Source organism: Chelon labrosus, assembly GCF_963514085.1.
Source record: "Chelon labrosus genome assembly, chromosome: 13".
In the NCBI taxonomy this organism is placed as follows: Eukaryota; Metazoa; Chordata; class Actinopteri; order Mugiliformes; family Mugilidae; genus Chelon; species Chelon labrosus.
Genome location: NC_140346.1, coordinates 26,552,657 through 26,565,555, shown reverse-complemented (window position 1 = coordinate 26,565,555; position 12,899 = coordinate 26,552,657).

Here is a 12,899-nt window from a genome sequence, read left to right as displayed (position 1 = left end):
ATTCTGTGTTATGTCCAGAGGTCGTATCGTATAAGTGTAGAGAACTGTGTTTTGCAGATACAACTCCAAATGTGATCCTTCAACATATTCACCAACTGTGCGTGAGTGGGTTGTGTGTCTGTGGTTTGTTGACTCTCATTTCTCACCTCTGTCTCTCTAGACCCAGTGATCAGTTTATTTTTCTTTGCGGTGTTTTCTCTGTATATGACTTTGCTTTACATCCCTAGTGTATCTACATCAAACTTTAGTCATTGAAGGGGCTCTGTACACACCGCCGTCTCTGAAACTCACTTTAGGCTCAGGCTAATAAACCTTAAGTCACTTTACTTCACCACTCTTCCTGTGACAGTCGCTGCTTGGTCCCAGCAGCCTCCACTGTCTCTGGGAAATGTGGAGAGTAAAATATTAAAGTAGCTGTCGTAAAAAGCCGCACAGTAAAAATGTTCAGATTCACAAAACTAATGAGTAAATTCACTAGTTACAGCTAAGATTCAGGAAAAAATGTCCTGAAGGGGTGTGTTTCAGACTACTTCTGTCTAAAATCCAACAGTAGTAGTCTGAAATACACCGAACAGCCACAACATTATGACAGAAGAAGTAAATAACATTTAAACCATCTCGTGATAATTCAGTGTTCTGCTGGGAAACTTCTGGACCTGGCATTCATTGGTGTGGATGTTACTTAGACATGTAGCACCCACCTAGACCAGACCAGGCACCCCCACCCCATAGCAATGACACTCCTTGATGGTAGCAGCCATCCCCAGCAGGATGCAGCTTGACACAGACACACACACAAAAACACTTTAGGAACAACTAAAAAAAAAAACATGAAGAACAGCACAAGGTGTTGACCTGGCCTCCAAATTCACTAGATCCCAAACTGATCAAGTATCGGTGGGATGATCCACAGAGGCCCCTCCCCTCAAAGACCACTAACAACATTGTGTAGCCAGACACCACAGGACACCCTCAGAAGGCCCATGTCCAATCTCTGATGAGTCACCACAAGGGAGACCTGCACAATATTACAGAAGTGGTCATGATGTTATGCCTGAACGATGTATTGCCCAATCAAAATAACAATGCAAATTTATGATTTAACTACGCCAATCAGAGTAGACTGGTCCTGTAGAAGGAGTTTAATCAGGCTGAGAGGGGTGGTATAAACTTTTAATAATCTGTACCTAATAACCGTGTTAACACCTGATGATTGAGAAGATGAACGAAGCCGCCCTGCAGCTTCACCCAGGTCATCTTATGAATTATTTCAGTGTTTTTAATTAAGTTGAAATAAAAACTTCTTCTTCTTCTTCTTCTTTTTCTTCTTCTGGCTGAGCCTTTGGGGCATGTAAACATATCTCATCAGATCATTTTATTGAGTGTTCATGTTAATAGTTAAGTTGGTTTTAATGATTTCCATTGGATTGGAGAATTGTCAGTGAGAGGTTCAGTAGCTGAATTTATTTTACTTTAATTGTCCCTTCAAATCATCTCATTCTATAAATGGTTTATTTCAGATCGTTAAAACCTCCAGGAACACGTTTAAATAATTACTCAAGATTCATTAACAACCCCCCAAACACCACCGATATGGTGTATGTGGAACACTGCATGAACTGAATAAAGCATGAGCTAGTTTCTAGGCACAGTATAATTCATGGATCTCTTGTTATGTGGATTTTCTTTGCCATTTTCTGAGTCTTTTATTGTGGTTGCATCATTACAAGCGTATGTGTGTGGTGAAGACGATGCGTCAGATACTCATCTCATTTCTGTCACATTTAGAATCCACTCTCATCTGAAGCATGCAGCAGGATGGAGTCTCAGAATTTAAATCTCCTGGTTTAATATCAGCTCTTGCAGCCATTACTGCCCTCCTCGGTGTGCTCGCCTCTCCGGGCTCTGACTGGATGTCATTTACACCTTCTACACAGCATTTGTTTCCAAGGAAAGAAAAAGTAATTGGGTTCCTTTGAGAGTAGCGGGTTGGGTGCCGGTAGATTCAAATGGATTCACCTGCTGGGAAAATTGAGAGTGGGAGAAAGGTGAATGGATAACGATCTGTACTTCCTTAACAGCCTCTACTGAAGTGCCAGTGAGCAAAGCCCTCAAAGCTCATTTGCGGTACTGTGGGACTAGACACCCATTTATACTTGTGAGCTCATGAGTCCGGCTCGCTCTGTAAAAACGGCACTCAAACACTAGTTGGTGCTTTTTGCCAGTCGGGTTAATTTTTGCTTCTACTTCCTGCTTCACTTTCAACAATGGTGACTGAAACTTTCGTACGTTTGTATCTCTGAACATCTTTAGTTAATCTTTCCTTGGTGTGTTCCATTTTCATTGATCGAAAACAATCAATTCGACGTGCACCTCCCTTGAGATGCAGAGCACAAGAGCTGTAATTGGTAGTAGCATGTTTCCGCTTTAGTATTTTTTCGGGCTGCTTCTTCATCTCCGCAATTTTCGAATTGATTGTTTTGGATCAATAAAGATGGAACACATTGAGGAAAGGTTAACTGAAGAGGTTCAGCGACACAAACGTTTGTACGACTCGTCTTCAGCGAAATTTCAGCAAAAGTTTCCGTCGCCATTGTTGAAAGTGAAGCAGGAAGTAGAAACAAAAATTAACCTGACTGGCAAAAAAAAGACACAGCGCTGACTAGTGTTTGGGTGGAGTTTTACAGAGCGTGGCAGACTAACGAGCACAAATATAAATGGCTCACATATGCGTAGGTTACGGCGTCTATGTCCCGTAGTGGTATAAACTCCACTTACGGTGTCTCTGTAGGGTCTGCGTAGAGTTTCCTTATGGTCTGGGCTGTTGCCGTAACTACAGCATCAAATTGTCGGAGAAGCATAAACCACCTACAAGTTCTCCAGAAGAAGTTGTACTGTTCAACTTGTGTTTTCTGACAAAAAATGAACAATCAGTCCTGCTCATTGAGATTTCCTGAAGTTTGTGACTTTTGGTTTGTGATCCGACTGAAGCTAATTAGATGAGAAGTGCAGCAGTAGAGGTGGAGGGAGACATTTAATCATATCAGCCTGATTATGTCAGGTGAATCACCGTGGCTCTTTTCCCAAACCTGCCCCCCTAAACCCAGCACTTCACTGCAGAGTGTCACTTCACATGAAGTCACACCTGCAGCTGTGGAGGATGCTCGCTCTTTAAGTGGAGGGTGTAAACAAACAGGGAAACGCTCCACTGTAAACAACCAGCAGAATGACAGTGGATGCCAAGAGAGGCTTTTCTCACCCAGCCAGTAGTGCTAGATTATTAAAACTATAATCACATGCTGTAGATTAAACTGTTTTTCTGACCTTTGAATTGATTCAAGCATCGGTTAGATAAAGTTGATTTTGTGGCGAAGTTCCTTTTTCAATCCGTCCTCGTTTGACTCATGCAGAGTTCAATCAGACTGAACTTCAACCTGTCCAGCCATTGAGGGTGGGGGTTAACCTCCACCTTTGCTTGCTTGAAGTAAAGCAATAAAGTGGAAATATTAGTAGGCTTGCAACGCTAGCTCAGATCACATTTGGCACCAGTCTGAGCTGCTCGGGACCGCGTTCTTTTAGCGACGCACAATGTGTCCTGGCCACATTGTTGGACCGCCTACTCAACTAAGGTCCTCTTGCATGAGTTTTCCTTCATTCATTCAGAAAAAAAACACACAACCACTGAAGTACAAGTGTCATCTGCTCATTAGTAGTGATTTATTAACTCTGCAGCTGGTAAGAATAATTATAATATAGCATATGTCTGTGGTGTGGTGGTTAGCACTGGTGCCTCACAGCAAGAAGGTTCTGGGTTTGAATCCAGGCCTTTCTGTGTGGAGTTTGCATGTTCTCCCTGTGTCTGTGTGGGTTCTCTCCGGGTACTCCAGCTTCCTCCCACCGTCCAGAGACATGCTGGTTAGGTTCATTGGTGATTCTAAATTGGCCATTGGTGTGCATGTGAGTGTGAATGGTTGTCTGTCCCTCTGTGTTAGCCCTTAAATAGACTGGAGACCTGTCCAGGGTGTAATGAATGATATGTCCATGTTATGCAAAGCTGCCATGTGGAGTTAAGTTAGATTACAGTAGCGGCTTTACTTTGCTGTACTATGGACGCTTCCAGAGTCCCAGTTATAATTACAGTTTTATGCTTTGTTGTGCTCATTTTCTATCATCTTACCATGAGCACACAGCCACGGAGAGGTGCACATCGTTCTACTGCACCCCAATTGATCTCACCCCGGTACATGCATATAGATCAGCACCACTGTGATCAGATCAGTGGTCTCTGCAGATGCATGTGGTGTCTCGTTTTAGGGCTTGGTGTGAACAGACATAGCCAGAGCTGCCCTCTTGTGATCAGATCACCCAGGGACATGTGTTAATAGCAGGTGTGAACACAAGCGCAACATCCGGCAAGGATAAAATGTAAATACTAGACATTAGATGGAGTGGTTATTGGCTTTTTATTAGCACAAACGTATTGACTATGTTATCAGATGATATAAAACAGAGGGAAGAATGTTCTCCAACACCTTCATGTTAGCAAACATCTTAATATTTCCTAGCCTTCAGAATAAAATTGATGTCTTCATGAATCATTAAGTGACTTGTGAAATGCTCCGTCCCGTCCCAGTCGGGGCGTTAATGGCTGTAATCATTATTCTTGATGCATCTTTTCGGGAGAGGCAGTAGAGGACATAAAGCAATAAAATGAGCATCCTGAACACATTTTTAAAGGTTGTTTTTTTTTTTTTCTTGATTTGTTCTGTACGGAAAATGTGAATCTGAATCAGAATAATTTATTAATCCTTCAAGGAAATTGTTTGGTTGCAGTTGCTCTGATAAAATTACACTTGCAAGGAGATTTAGGGGAGTAAAATACAATTAGAGTAAAAAAATAAGTATTTACAGTTAGCAGCAGATGGTTACAGTCTGAAATGTTAAGATTGTTAAGAGTGACCAACACTGATGGCCACAGGCAGGAATGACCTCCCGTGGCGCTCTCTGGTGTGTTGCTGTAAAAGAGAACGAGAGCAGCGGCGGAGGTTTTGGATGCGACGACGGCGTCCGCGGTGGAATTCGTCTCCAGCCAGCAGCCGCACTGTATCTTAGCAACCGAGTCCCCTCGAATGCACCGCTGCCTCTGCTCACGGCGGCAGCTGACGGGTCAAGGGGTCGGAGCTCAGGCGGACGGAGCGGGTTCAGTTCATGTTTGAGGAGCGCCGGCTGACATTTCGGGCACCAGGGAGGAGCTGCGGCCCGGGCTGGGAGGCAGCAGGAGGATGCGCAGCGGCCAAGTTTGAAAGTACCTCAGTGCCTCTGTGATTTCTGTTTTTATTTTTATTTAAAGAGGTGATCAGTCAAACAGTCATAGCACCGTGTAGGTCAACATCTGATTATACGATACCATTTACTAATTTAGTTGCTTCATACCGACATGTCCAGGTGAAGCTTTGCTTTTTAATGTATCTGGAGAGTTAAATATCCCCTCAGGGGCCAGATTACAGACTGATCATCCACGGCCAGGCGTTATCTCATCCTTCTTGTGAGCTTTTGCGCTACATAAACTAATTGAAGCTGTTATTAACCACAGGGAATAATTTACTGTAATGTGGACGAATGCATGTGTTGGATGCGTGAGAGCAATCGACACTGGGAAAGAAACGGGAGTTGCATCTGCTTTGAAGGAAACAAACTCAGCGACAATATTTTTGCCACGCTTTAGGTCATCACCTCAATCTGTACCCGTCAGTTCTCCCAGTGTGGAAGGGTTACAGGGGTCGCGTGTGAGCTGAGGCGCTGAGGCGTCTTCAGTTCCAGCGGTATCTCCATCTACAGACGGTAATCTAACACCTGCCCTCGTCTCCTCTGCAATGCATTAAACCGTCGGCAGGTAATGGAATGATGAAACACATCACACTGTGCGACGCCTCTCTGTGTGTTAGCCGCTCAGCGCTGCCTGGGCCTGGGCTCGGTTCAGGTTGTGTACGTTGTGTATGTAGCTGGGTGCTGGGCTGCAGTGCTGTCTGCCGTGGGGGAGGAGGAGGAGGAGGAGGAGGAGGAGGAGGATGAATAATAAATGCGGTCTGAAGTTTGGATCCAACGTGTTCAGACTACTGAGCAGAGTAGAGGCCTTTCTGCTGCCCAGCAGAGTCGATGCCAATGATAAGATTTGGAGGAGGGGTTGGGGCGGCTGGTGTGGGGGGAGGGTGTTTTGGGGGGGCTGGTGTTGTAGGGGTAATGAATTGGAGGACCAATTCTCGTCTGCTCTCCCCTCCCTTCCCCCTGCAGTGATCGCTCTCTCTCTCTCTCTCTCTCTCTCTCTCTCTCTCTCTCCCTCCTCTCCCCCCTTTCCTCTCTTGCTTTCTTTTTCAACCAGCGCGCCTTGCTCCAGCCAGCCTGCGGCAATGTGAGCGTTGCCATGGCAACGTGGACCTGCCAAGGACCATGGCGATGGAGATGGAGAGAGAAAGGAGGGGTGCAGCTCATCAATGTCTTAGAGTCCCCCTTCCCTCCCCCATCCAAACGAGCACACACACACACACCCCTTCTCTCTCATACACACACTCACACACTCTTCAGGCATGCAGTTGAAAGCACAAACATCATAAAGGGCTCAAACATAAAAACGGCAGCAGAGAAATTCCAAGTCTAATGTGGCATCTATCTATCTATCTATCTATCTTTGAGGGACAGTGTTGTGTGTGTGTCTCTGGCTCATTTCCAGCTCCAGTCCGTCTAATAAGCCCCTCTGCTGAAAGTGAAAGGGTGACATGGATCAATAACTGGATGTATGAAGCTCTTGTGCACGGGCTGACATGGAAATGGTAATTAATTTCTCGCACCTCTATTTTCTCACAGACAATGGAGGGAGTTGTTGCGCCGACTGTTTGCACAGAGTCACCGGTCAAGTGTGTGTGTGTGTGTGTGTGTGTGTGACATTGCAGCTTAGACTTGAAAGGCTGCGGCAGCCGTCGACAGGCAACAGCAACCCTTACCGCACCAACAACTTGATTGCATACTAATGTTTCGGCGTGACGCATCTCTCTCTTTTCTCTCTTTTCTCTCCCTCCCCCTGAATCAACTTCCCCTCGCTGCTTTCCTCCCTCTTCCTCCTCGTCTCAATTATTTTCATAAGTCTCCCTCGTTCTTTCTGCACTCCCCTCCCCTCCCCATCCCCTCCCACCTTGCTCTTCACATTGTGTGGCAGTGATATGGCACTGAGCTGCTGCTGCTGGTACAACCCACCCACCACCTCTGCAGCGACAAACAGGAATTCAACCACATGGGACACAAAGGCAGAAAATGGAGCCATTATACGGGCGGTGAATATGAATTATTTCACAGGCAACTTTGATATTACTAAAACCTGGGGCTGCAATTCATTATCTTCACAATCAGCAAACACTAAAACACGCCCATCATTGTGCTTCCCATTCTGGAGGCGACATCTTTAAACGGATGAACAACTTTATTGAGCAGAGACAGGTGAAGCCATCGATCACGTCCAGATGGAAGTTTCTCTCAGCTGTTGAATCCTCTGCAAGTTATATAAGAGCAGAGACAGTGAGAGGATTGATTGGGACGCCTTGTGAGAACTGAAGGGCTCAATATGAGGAAGTTGGAGATCGTGTCGCGGCGCGCGGTGAATCTTTAACATTTGTCTTTCTGACGCAGAGATTAGCTCCTATGGATTTTCAGGATTTCCTTTAAAAAGAGCAATTTTAGAAATAAAAGGACATTTATCTGGTTGCATGAACAGCCCCCTCCACGCCTTTATTAATGGGGGAGACTTTCTTTGCCTGAGTCGTTTGCAGCCCGCTGACAGACAGCAAAGTCAAATGTTAGAGCGGCGATCGCTATGCAGAGACAGCGTGATAGGCTGCTCGGAGAATCTGTTGCTAAGCTCGCTGTGAACAAACCAGTCAAGTCTGACATATGTTTTCAAAGCAGCCCTCTTAGCAGCTTGCAGCAGTTGCCATGGCAACGCCAATGCCATTTCCCCCCATTGTTTGGGCCGCTCGATATCCTGAAAGGTTTTTCTTTTTTTTTCTTTTTTTTTGAGTCCTGGTATATTAAAGCCTGGAAGAACCGACAATAAGAGATGTTTTTCTACAGTATGTGTGTGTGTAGGTACCTGTGTGTGTGTGTGTGTGTGTGTGTGTGTGTGTGTGTGTGTGAGGCTGTGAGCAGGTCACCGTCAGTCAGAGACAAAGGAAGATGTCCTTCACTTGACCTTCAGGGCGGCGGACGCCGGCGTGGAGGCTCTGCTGCTCTCTGTTAACAGAGTCTGTTTCAGTTCTGTCTCGTTAAACAAATCACGTTTAATCTATTAAATGTTCCCCAGACTCATCACGTTTTATAAAATCCTTTCTTTTAAACGCTGCTCTGCATTTACATTTCAGTTTAGCTACAGTGTGAAATCTCTGTCACGGAGCTGAGCTTTTATTTTATCATAAAACATTATTAAGACGCGATAAAATCCTGTCGGTATGCCAGCACATTTTTTTTTTTTTAACAACGACGAATGTAGAGTTTTATGACTTTTAGTTGTGCTTTATTACACAGACCCTTCATTTCCAAATCGTTTGCTGGTAAATTACTTACCAAAGGAAAAAAAAAAACCTCAAATCTCAACTTTATTTATGGAGCACTTTAAAAACAACCACAGCCGAAACACAAAGTGCTGCACCTAGGTAAGAATAAGAACATAAGATTAAAAACAATAAAAAACACTAAAAGCACTAAACAAGAGCAAGTTCTCGGGTTGAAATCCAAGGAACAAAAATAGGTTTTAAGACAAGTTTTAAAAACGGACAGCGAGGGGTCTTCTCTGATGAGCCATTTAAAGATTTAAAGGCAAATAAAAGAATCTTAAAATGGACTCTAAAATACACAGGCAGCCAGTGGAGGGAGGCCAGAATAAACAGGAATTTCCTTTAAATTAAATGCATTTTAATACTTCAGTAAAATAAATGAGTAATGGAATCTTTTTATAATGCTGTAATTGTATTTATTTATTTTGCAAAAGCTTCATTCCCATTTAATCTTTTCCATCAAACACTGTCACATGTTGTGCAAGGAATAATTCCAGAATTAAAATGCAGCCACCGTCTTTCATAACAGTGTTAAATTACTATTCATTACTAGTCATTCATAAACTGTTCGACATAGCAATGTTCGAGCTCCTTGGTGCTTCAGAGGGTCTCCGTGCTCTTCTTTCTATTTTCAGACTGCATTAACTTTATCTTGGAGAGCGTATCCCCCCTCTTTGTTTATTAACAAGACAACGTACTTTAACTCCTTCACTTTAAGGCAACTAAACTCTCTCGCAACCCAGAGCGTCCACTCCCTCATCGTCACATTGATTACAGCCACAGCGTTAGACTCACAAACATCTGCATCAGTCAGTGAATCCAGCAGAACCACAGAGAGCTTTAAACATTAGAACAAAGCACTGTGGCTACAGCTTATTTATTAAATTAAATTAAGTTTCCTGCATCTTTGTTTGTATTAATGAAGAGGTGATAACTCCCCCCGTTAAGGAGCATCCTCCGTCTCAGGTTGAAACAGCTTAGCGGAGAGTAAATAAAGTAGACACAGCATGTGTTTCCATGTCCGGGCATTTCCTCTCGCTTCTCTAGATGACTCTCAGGGCCGCCTTCCCAGAATGCCTTGTGTGTGCAAGCCCTCATTTAAACTTGGGTTAAAGTTCAGGCTGCTCGAAGGGAGACGAATTGGCCGTCGGAGGAGGGCCGGCGCTCGTCCTGAAGTCCTGCTGGGCAGCCATCTGCCGGAGGGTTGAGGCAGACGAACCCTTCTGCCCGGAGTCCTCAAGATTGGGACTTTGGCAAAATAGGATTCCTCTGTGGAAAATGATTCAGCGAGGAGAGTGCATTAATAACACTTCCCCCCTCCTAAAGGTGATCTTCAGCAATCAGGTTCTGACAAGAGAAACTTAACCCAGTGGTTTTAACTGTGATGTCGAGTGACTGTTAAAGTATAGACAGTAAAAAATAAAATTCTCCAAGCGTCAGCAGACTGGGGAGAGAAGCTGCTCTGCTTTAAGTTTTAAATTCTCTGATTCTCTCATCCTGCATTAGTGAGAGTCCTTCAGCATGTTAAATATTCATGATGAAGTACTTTAATCCTTCAGTAGCCCATTACCAATCCATTATATTCAGACACTTGTTTGCTTTTATTCAGCCTGCACCAGCCAGTGTTTGACTGTGGACTGAATGATTATGTATCTTGTAAAAGTTGTTGTTGGTTGTGACAAACACAGACAATTATCTCCTAACCAGCTGATACCCAACAACTAAAAAACACATCGCTCAGCCAGTTCTGTTGACATGCTCTGCCCGAACAAATGCTACGAGATGTTTGAGATACATCAGGTTAGGCTGCATGCTTTAAACCACAGGTGTCAAACATACGGCCCGCGGGCCAAAAGCAGCCTAAGGGTCTAATCTGGCCCGCAACGTGAATTTGCAAAGTCTGAAAATTATATAGAAGACTGCAATTATTAAATGTTAACATTCTCCTAATTTACTTATTCTTCTTTGCACCAAAACAAATGGAAAAAGTCTGGAGCTGTGGTTACTTATAGGTTATTATGCTATTATCTTACTGGTCCGGCCCGCTTGAGATCAGATTGGGATGAATGTGGCCCCCAAACTAAAATAAGTTTGACACTCGTGCTTGAAATAAATGGTTTGCAAAAGCAACCATGGCTGCTTTTGCAAACTACTTATTTCTGTAAAGCTGAATTTTGTGTTTGACAGTCGAGCTCCTATGTGCTTGCTTTTTACTCGTAGGCGTGAGTGCAACAGTTAAACACATCCTCCTTAGAGATGAGGCGGTTGGCGTTTAAAACGTATATCCAGTTATAAATACCTTCATTGCATCCAAAACCGCTGTCTTCAGACCGAAGCTTTCCTGGTGCAGCGGTTAAAGTCCCAAATAAAAGTCTGGTAGCAAACGTTTACTATTATAACTTTATACGTTGTTGTGGTGTGACTTGTCCAGGGTGTAACCTGCCTCTCGCCCAATGCCAGCCGCGATAGCATTCATCTCCCAGTGACCTAGCTAATGGATAATGAATGAATGAATGAATGAATGAATTACATTTACATCTTGCACTGATGCCCCCTAGTGGACATAAATCAAAAATGTAATGGCTTTAAAGTATAGATATTACATTTAAATGCACTCAGTCACTTGGATAAATTAGTAATGCAGTGACTTTTTTTCATAAAGATAATAATAATAATAATACATTTTATTTGTGGTCACCTTTCAAACACTCAAGGTCACCCACCTTACATAAAACAACAATACATAAAACATACAATGCAATAGCATAAAAGCAGATTAAAGTACACAAAAATGAATGGGCTAGATATAGGAGTAAGCTATTTTGTGTTTTGAGTCTGGATTTGAAATGTGTCAGAGAGTCTATGTTTTGAATGTCAGGTGGGAGGATGTTCCAAAGGCGTGGAGGAGAGTACATGAGGGTTCGTATAGTTGGAGAAGTTCAGACAGACATAATGGAGCTTGGTTGTGAAGGGCCTTGAAGATAAGTAGCAGGATCTTGTATTCAATGCGCGGTTTTATTGAAAGCCAGTGGAGAGGCTGAAGAACTGGGATGATGTGGTCCATGGAGGGAGCGTTGTGGACCAGTTGAAGTTAATGGAGACACTTAGACGATAAATTTGTTGATGGATTTCTGACTTCATCTCATTATCTGACAAATTTTTCCTACACTGGTTCCCTTTACGGCTGTCGGAAAAACAGAAGAGGAAAAAAGTGCAAGAAATTCGGAAAAGTTAGAAAGCCACCCAAAAACGTCCAGAACGGTAACACTGTCTGCAAGGACGGCGACTCAGCTGCCTGACAAAATGAGAAATGCTAAATATGGACCCAGACGTTGAGATTTGTAAGTTTAATTGAGTTTGTTGGTTTTAGAATAATTGGATAAGAACAGCGGAGACAAGAATCGAATTATTTGTGCATTTAAATGTTGCATAAGCAGATAAAAAAGTGTCATTTTAATTAAAATAAAGACCTTTTAAATGATTTGGAAAATGAAATGCGTGTAGAAGACATTTCCTGAAGCTTTTTTTCCCCTATATCCACTAACCTCCATCTATCTTTACACACTTTATAAAAAAGAAACAGTCCTGCTGTTCACAGTGAACTAAAAGGGAACCGTGCTCCATATGTTATATAACTCACAGAAATGGGTCAGCATAATAGTAATGGAGTCGCCTCATTTCACACAGTTATCTCCACTCAGCTTTATTTCAAAGGAGTTTGAACATAATTGTTTGCATCGCAGTCAGATAATATGAAACCATTTTAGAGTGTGTTTTCTGGCAAATGTGATAAGCTGCGAAAATTAAATGGATTTATTGTGGTTTACGAGCGCGGCCTGTTGCAGAGGAGCAGCAGTGTACTTTGTTCCTTCCTCTCTCTGTGTAATAATGAATATATTATATATTCCAGTGATATTTGTCAAGTGAGCCTCTTCTTGTTGCTCCATAAGCTGACTTATGTAAAGGGGATTTAGCTGACTCTCAGCTGACTCTGTGTTGCATAAACTGTCCCTTTGTATTCCAACCGTTTGTCGAGTAAACTCCGCCGCTCCTCCAGGCCTCCATTTTCACACGGCAAAGTACACCCACTTGACCCCTAACCTGGACAACAAGTGGCTCAGTCCGAAATGACATGATTTCATTTTCAGCCAGCTGTCCGTGTTCCAGGACTCTGCATGGACCTTAGAAACAGGCAGGCAACTAAATGGGTTAATGGAAGCCGTGATTAAAGGCGTGGGCTGCATCCAGACTCTGGATAAGGTGATGAAGACCACGCTGAGTTTATGCAAAGGTTTACAACCA